A 6,007-nucleotide genomic window follows, 5' to 3' on the forward strand; every position below is an offset into this window, starting at 1 on the left:
GCCAGGAGGGGGACCAACAGATCCGCAGCCACCCCCAGCAGCGCAAGACCCGGTGGCAATGGATGCTCGGGTCATGTTGACATCTCTCTGTGCGTGCACACGCGATCTCACCCCGCACAAAGCGCCGCGGCTGCCTCCCTGCACAGGAGAGGGGACGCGGGCAAGTCAGAGCATCCTCCTCCTCCTCAACTTCAGCAAAAGCCGTAGCAGCGGGGGGACGTGTCCGGCCCTCCCCCTCCACGAACGAGGGTGGTCAACGCTGGCACAATTCCCCCGGCTCGGCTTCCCCTGAGCCGCTGTGGGTCTTCCCCCCGCCTTCGATTGACTCCCAACCACAATTCACAATATAGGCAGAAGACCCGTGTCATCTCCTCTTAGGTGATTTATGGAGATTTCTACAGGGCAATGAGAAGGGGGACTGGATTTGCCTAAACCCAGCTCTCTCTGTTCATAAGGGCCCTTTGTCATCCTTGCAGTGTGAAACAGAACAATAAGACGAGTTCAAGAATATCCGTGCCGGTACGTTACAAATGCAGGCTTCTAATTACCATATGGAAATATGGGCTGTCTAAAGTACAGTAATGAATAGCAGTCTGGATATCGTTTGGGGGTTGTCAGATAAACTGAAGGTGCTGGCAAATGATGTTAGAAGCCAGGCTTGCCATTTGAAATGAGCAGCACCATAGCAAGTCCTGTATATTCCACAAAACAAATCACTGCAGCTAAACCAGCAATTGTGCTGTGAGGAAATTCACTCTAATACTTTGCCATGAAGAAACATGCTGTTATTTCTCCAGACACTTCACAAATCCTTGTTAGTTCATTTAACCAAAATTAAGAGGATCACAAGATCCTCCTAGGTAAATGGGTGTGTGTGTGTCTGTAAAATTATATTAAAAAATGGTTATTAGCCCCAGCAATGCCAGGTCTTCCTATTTATCACATCTACAGGCTACAGCATCAAACTACCTGGTGCTTTTCTTAAAGCAGAGGAATAAACACAGCTTGACTCACTCACATATTTTGCATACATCTCCATCTACACTTGTGCAGGATTCCTTGGCTATATTGCACCCGTGCCATTTTAGCAATGATCTGTTCATGCTCTTGTGGTTTGGGGACTGAGAAGTGCTCTCAAACGTTTCCCATTGCCAGGAAGGTGACAATGGGAATTTGCCTCTCCCACCCCAAGTTGCGACAAGTCAAGAGTGACGCAATAACTTCAGGTCATCGGGTTTTGCACATCACGCTCCAAAACTTTCTTCCCTATACCCTGCATCTTACAGATCCTTTCTGCCTGCTCTACTCACAGGACCTCACAAGTTTCCTGCACAGTCACACAACGGAGAGTTTACCTGCTCCCTGAAAATACCAAGCAAGTGATTTTAGCTACTTCTATACGTACCACTATACCAGTGGTCTCATCCCTGCCCAATTTCCAGCTATCAGTCACCCCCCCATCTGTGCTGCAGAAGGTGAACAACCACTATGGAACCTCCCTAAGATTGTTCCATATCACAAGAAGTTCTAATACTACCACTACCTATTATTTCAACCGTTAAAATTCACCATACCCTCCTTCCTGCATTTAATACTTTGTTAGGGGAAATTACACTGACAGGTATTTTGATGTGATGTATGCATCCATTTGCCTTCCACAAATAATCCTAAATCAGAGTCTAGAGCCAGAGGAGTGAGCTTCCTTTGAACAGGAAGGGTCAGCCAATATTTATAGTAGCTGAAATAAATGCTCTTTATCTGGTTTATAGCTGTATTATAATAAAATCAAAAGCTTGCAGAAAATAGTGCAGATGCACCTGAACCAAACATGTATGGAAAATGAGTGATAGCAGTGAAGACCTTCAGTGACAGCAGAGAAGACCTTCCGATACGATTGATGAAGGGATGCAGGGCAAAAATTCTTCAGCCGAGTAGCCTCTGCTGGCTTTGCACTTGACCCTGAGATACCAACTTACACCAGGACCCCGTTGTGGTAGGTGTCTGACAAAACCACAAGGTCTCTTGCCCTCAAGAGCAGAGAGCCCAGACAAACGAAGCACAGGCTGAGGAACCTGAAGATGTGGTTTGCATGGGGTCTCACAGCAAGCTGTGAAGAATTTCTCCTGCTTTCAACCAAGCTAGCTCAGACTATATGTCTCACCTCAAGATGCCTCAGATTTGGTGAGAAATCCTACTTCTAGGCCATGATGGGGAGCATAAGTTAAAGTAGGACTTAACAATAAAGTCCTTTTGCCTTCCTTGGCCAACAGCCATTTACATAATTCAAAACTCCAGAGATTAAATGCATTGCAGCACAATTAGTCAAGATATCCATTTATTGAAGGTTTGGCAGTCTGAAACAAAGACCCTGCATTCCTAGCCCTGAAACATTAATTTTTGGATATCAACTTAAACATCTAAAGCCTATGGACATGAGAGTCAGACTGGGTTAAAGATCTCTTGGGAACAGTGGCTGATTTTATGCTACTTTCCTTATGTGAAAGGTAGACCCCAGCACTGACCATAGCTCTTTGCAAAATCCCTTTATAGCAAAGGAGGAATATTAATGTTTAAAAAGGTACTTTGCCTCTCTGCTGAGATCTACCACTGATGTTAATCCGTACAAACTGCCAGAGTGGGTATCATTTATTATTTAGGATGAACAGCACAATGCCAGGCTAAATGGACTTCTAGTCTAACCCATTGCAGCATTCTTCTGGGAGACCCCAGTAAAGACAAGCTGTTTATGTAGTTTGGCACTGACACACACATCCTAAAATGAGCATCACTTGAGCGATAGCGAGGCACAGACTTGCTGTATTTCATGTCCTCTGCACAGCCAATCTTCACCCAGGTGTGCTAGCAGCAGGTATCCAGTTTTTTGGGGGGCTTTGGGGGAAGAGTTGCTCTTTAGGCTGATGCCAAAAATCCTCTTTGAGGTTGTTCTGGACCTGGAAGAAGATTCACTCCAGCAATAAATCACCTTCCATGACTGGAGGTTCCTTCCTTGCAGCCCAGCTGGCAAAACAGAATATGCAAAGTCAGCCAGCTTAGCTCAAAATGCTTTTGTTGCTGATTTCAGCTAAGTTAGCTGATTTTGTCCTAAAGCTGAGACGAGCACTCACATGCTAGACCTGTGCACCTGCGGTGGAGCACGAACCTCCAGAAGAGAATGATAGCAAACGGCTTGGAAGTGACCCATATTCATTCTGCAAGCAAGTGGTGGAGTTTCAAATATGTGCATAAACCTTTACAGTATGGGCACGCAATATGTTAGAAACAATCCAAGATAGACTGTAGTCAACTCCAAATTCCCACAGCCACCTCGCATAAGCTCCAGAAATGCCACAAGCCACCTGCTGTGTTTCAAGTCTAAACCAGAATGTGCAGATTCTAAAAAGCTGCTCAATCCTGAAAAACAATTTGGATGCTCCCATCTAAGATGATTTCCCATTTAGAAGTTTTCTTTTTCCCCTTTCAGAACAGGTCTGCTGAGCTGGGCAGGAAAATCTTTACCATACACATTCCTTTTGTGCTTCTGCAAACTGATTTCCCATGTTTCTATCGTGAAGAGGACTGGAGCCTCCAGGGCAGGCAAGAGCTGCTCGCCAGGCAGCTGTACAGAGCTCAGTGAGGCTGACAGCCTGGTCACTCTCCTGAGCACAACCCTCCTCCATAAGGAAAGGAAGCTGAAGCCCCCCCATTCTTCCTACTTTCCTTCCTCCTTCCTTTGCTTCTCCAAAATATCCCGGGGTCTGTTCCTCATCAAGGCCTTCTGCAAGCAACATCTATCTGTGTGGTTTGATGTGGCTGTTGTGGTTTAAATGAAGTGGAAGACAAGGGGTTGCTGGCTTTTCTCTATCTGTTTCCAGATTCGTATCACTGAATAGTCAACTTCTGTATATTTTTAGAAAAGGAAATGAGGTAAATAAAATGCAGAAAGATAGAGGAAAGTGATGTAATTTACCTTAACTGCCAAAACACACAAAGTGGTGTTATAAAAATAGACCAGCAGACCCAAGCCCTGGGAAACTCTTTACAAGCCAACTTCTAGATGCCAGGATTCACATCCAAGGTCCAAATTCAGCAAATACATTCATATATGTTTAATCTCAGCTTTCAGTGTGGCTCCTGGGGTATCGCTGGGGCACCGGTGCACTCCTGATGCAAGCAGCCTGTTTGCACCAGCCACTTTCACAAAGCTCGAAGAGGGCTGAAGTGTCTTCCTCCACCTCCGCACCATTACACAACTCCTGTTCTGTTTTCAGGCGTAGGTCCTTGCGTATTGTCCAAAATAATTAACTGAATTTTCCCGATTGTCTTGTTTCAAGCTGGTTCCCTTAACACTGGTTATCAAATAGAGGGTGTGGGATGCATTCAGCATTGGTAACCACATGCAAGGGAAACCTTCCTATACCAGCAGTGCTTTTCTTACCCTCGCCTGACAAAGGGTCTTTCCTGCCTTATTTGTGGCTGAAATGAGATCTATGACATGAAGATTCTCTAACAGATGTCGATTATCAACAGAAAGAGGATTGTGTTGGTCTTTCAGATAACACCATAATTCTTGATACCCTGTCCAGTTTTCATAAAGCCCCTTGTTATCGACACCTGCCAAAAGGGCTTTCAACATACTGTTTAAAAGGTTAAAAGCTACAGCATTTCTGTAACAGCACCTTGGCTTGCACACAGGGTTCAGAGGGACCTGAACAGCTTTACAAAGGAGGCTGCTGTTACTTTCCCTGGTTTGCAGATGGGGAAACTGGGAGATGAGAAATAGCACTGGCCAGCCTTACCACACTAGCAGAGAAATAACTAAAATTTAAGTCTTCTAAGTGCCAGAAAATAGGCTTTTTGGGCTGTGCCCAGCCTCAAACAGAAGTGAAACAGATGGCATTCTTGCTTTTTATTAAACAGTGTGCCCATACACAACTTTCAAAAGTTGTCTTGCCTATACCTATGCTTTAAAGAGCTCATTGCTCAAACTTGCAGGGTTTTTTTAAATTATTTGAGTTACCCCTTCCCTTCAATTTAGAAACATTGATGCCATTCTAAGGCACTAAGTTGTATCAATACGATGTTACTTAAACATGGGCAAAACCCAGGGTTGCTAATTATGTCCAACAGTAAATAATCTCTTAAATATTGCTGCACAATCTTCAGTTTTCATTTAAATGTGGTTCTGTTAGCTGATATTCTTCTAAAATACTAGAAAGGCCATTAGAAATGGTAATGCCTGTAAACATCATCAGTCTTGATAATTTGCTCTTTTCTACATGTATGAGTCCAACACTTACACCCAATGACCCGCTGCCAGTTTTAGTCTCCCCATGTTACAGAAAGACTTGGTGATAAAACTCCACTTTTCGGTCCTTCACCCAGGCTGACTTTGATGCCCAAATTTAAGGGCCTAAAATTAGATGAGTGAACCTAAGCTTTACTCATGCCATTGCCCTGCACCTCCATTCTCTGAGCTTGCAATAATCTGTTCCATCTCCCCATATTGTCTATTTATATTGCAGATGAGATACTGTCTCCTACACACAGGCTTGACACAGTAGCTGAGCTCAGAGACTGCAGATAAAGTCTGCAGAAGGAGCTGAAGAATTTTTCAAATTTTTGGTTTCTAGGCCCTTAATTTTTCCAGTGTTCCTAAACAAGAGGCTTGGTTCTGCAGGATAACGGCAGGACCAGAGACACACACATCTTACACATGCTCTCACAGACCTTCCCCTTATCTATGCTCAATAATAACAAGAGAAAACAAGCTGAAGGCATGAGCATTACTCCTTTTATCACTAAAACTGTTCTCACAGAAATGGTGGTTATTCTGATGGCTGATAGCACAATCTACTGGGCTTTTCCTGCATTTCTCCTGCTTCATCATTATTCGCTGATCTTATTATGGTTTCCATAGAATTAAAGGCAAATTACAAAGTGCAGAGTGGCTCGTTACAGTCACTCAGTCCAACCACCTTGCACCCCACAAGCCGTAGCATTTCACTCA

This window comes from Pygoscelis adeliae, unplaced genomic scaffold (genome assembly GCF_000699105.1).
Source record: "Pygoscelis adeliae isolate BGI_AS28 unplaced genomic scaffold, ASM69910v1 Scaffold67, whole genome shotgun sequence".
In the NCBI taxonomy this organism is placed as follows: domain Eukaryota; kingdom Metazoa; phylum Chordata; class Aves; order Sphenisciformes; family Spheniscidae; genus Pygoscelis; species Pygoscelis adeliae.